The following is a 2,500-nucleotide window of genomic DNA, read 5'->3' on the forward strand; positions in this document are numbered from 1 at the left end:
GTGTGTGTGTGTGTGTGTGTGTGTGTGTTTACGTGTTTATATTTACAGTAGTGACAGTGGCATCATTCACCGCGGCATCACAACAACCGCAACAAACAAGTTATAAAAAATGCAATAATAGTATAATTTGGTTCCTGACTGATGCCACTCCAAAATATGGGAATAATATCATTAACAGAGTGAGGCTGACACGCTGCCTGACACACACAGACACACACACACACACACACACACACACACACACACACACACACACACACACACACACACACACACACACACAGAGAGAGAGAGAGAGAGAGAGAGAGAGAGAGAGAGAGAAAGATTTACATGTAATTAACCTTTATGTTGAAAAATCATAACACTAAGAGTTCAAATATTGTGCTAGTCTTTACTCCCCGTTCGGTGTGTCACGTTTTGCTGTCGTCAGTGCAATCAACCTAACGTGCACAGCGGGTCTTTTGCTGTGAAATATACAAATGATAGGAAAAATAATCGTAAGGAAAATGGAGAATGAATAAAAAAAAAAAAAAAACATTGCGATATCTTTTCATAGAGTTATCATGTACGAGTTTCATGAAAGAGAATAATGTTATGTGAGTAATAATTCAGCTTTACGTGTAAAATATTTAATGTTCATTATCGTATCATTAATTTTCAATCCGTACGCTGTCCGGTAATAAACATCCGAATAAATGAACGGATTGATAAATTAATAAAAGAAAACAAACAGGCGAGCAGATATATTAATAAACACAACAAATTATAATAGCTAGGATTAGGTTTTGTTGTAAAAGTAAAAATTGAAATATGGACAAATATACTTTAGTCTTTCAATGCAAAATGTGATTGTATGATATAGCCAATAGAATTAAAATACCACCACCAGCACCACCACAGCCACCACCAATAACACAACCACCACCTCCATTACCACCACCAACACCACCACAGCCACCACCAATAACACAACCACCACCACCACCACGAATCAATTGTAACTTTCTCTTCATTATTTCTTTCAAGTTTCTGCAATTTGCTTCCTTATTCACTGTAGCTCTCATACACACACACACACACACACACACACACACACACACACACACACACACACACACACATACACGTTTCCCCACCTGGCTGGCTGCAAGTTTATTCATTTGGCTCCCCTTCACCTGCGTTCATTAGGGGGAACGGAACAATTCACTGGTTAAAAATTTCCTCTGAAGGTCAGCAACAAGAAATACCCGATATATTGAATGTCAAATGCACGAATTCAGACCACACCGAGTTGTTATTAATGATGGATTTAATATTATCTCTCTCTCTCTCTCTCTCTCTCTCTCTCTCTCTCTCTCTCTCTCTCTCTCTCTCTCTCTCTCTCTCTCTCTCTCCCTCTCTGTCTGTTCTTCCTCCTTTAATTCTTTATCTTTATTTCTCTTCTAATTCCTTTCCCTTATCTTTCGTATTTCGTATTAATTTGAGCGTTGTTCTCTTGTTTTCATTCATGCTTCTTTTACTACCATCTCTTCCTATTCGTCTTTAGTTTCCTCTGTTATCGATGCTTCTATATATTTCTCTCCTCTCATTTCTCTTCTTGGTATACGTTGTTCATTTTTCTTTCCTTCCTTTCCTCCTTCTCCAGTTCATATTCTGTTTTAGTTCACCCTCCTTTCTCATGTATTTCTTCCGATACCTGTTCTTCTGTATATTTTCCTCCTTTTAATTTTTCTCTTGCTATTCCTGCTTCGTTCTTTCCTTCCTTCTTCTCCTCCTCTTCTAGTTAACATTCTCACTTTTCTTTCCTTCCCTTCCTTTCTACACATTTCTCTTCGTTTCAGTTTTCACCTTTCGTCTCTCCTGTATTGGATGTAAAGGTGACAGAAAACAGAGAAGGTTGCATAAGGAGGATTTAAAGTTAACAGGGCAAATTCCACCTGCTAACCTTGTGCTGGTGGTGGTGGTGGTGGTGGTGGTGGTGGTGATGGTGGTGGTAGTGGTGATGGTGGTGGGGAAGGAGGAAGAAAGACAGCAGTTGTGTGTAATTTTTCAGGAGTTAGTTTTCTTTTATTTTTTCTCCTCTTATATTTTTTTTCTCTTTATATTGTGTCCTCTTTCTCCTCCTCTTTCTCAATATATCTTCCTCCATCTCTTTCTCCTTTTTTTCTTCTCCTTCTCCTCCTCTTCCTTTTCTTCCTCGCACACTAAGCTTTTCCTTTTTTTTCGTTTCCAGTCCCATATTACATGTAAGTTTGTCTAAGAATAAAGTAATTACCACAACAATTGCCCTTATTAGCTGGCAGATATTGTTACTTCATACTTTCCAGCCCCTCGTCACCCTCTTATTCCCCTTTTTATCTTATCTCTTTAGTTACGTCACGGACCAACTTTTCCCTCTATCTTCTAAAAGTTTTCTATCTTTCCATAGATAGAGCGTCCCTCGTTTTCCAACTGGCTTTGTGTAAGAGGAAGAGGTCTGCGGGGAAGCCTTTTCATTTTT

The 2,500-nt window shown here is 38.6% G+C and overlaps 1 protein-coding gene across 2 annotated transcripts in view; it reads right to left on the minus strand.

Moving 5' to 3' along the window:
• The window catches only part of LOC123498714, a 247,022-nt gene that overhangs the window by 6,040 nt on the left and 238,482 nt on the right, over positions 1-2,500 (minus strand). The window lies entirely within an intron of this gene.

This window comes from Portunus trituberculatus, chromosome 48 (genome assembly GCF_017591435.1).
Source record: "Portunus trituberculatus isolate SZX2019 chromosome 48, ASM1759143v1, whole genome shotgun sequence".
Lineage (NCBI taxonomy): Eukaryota > Metazoa > Arthropoda > Malacostraca > Decapoda > Portunidae > Portunus > Portunus trituberculatus.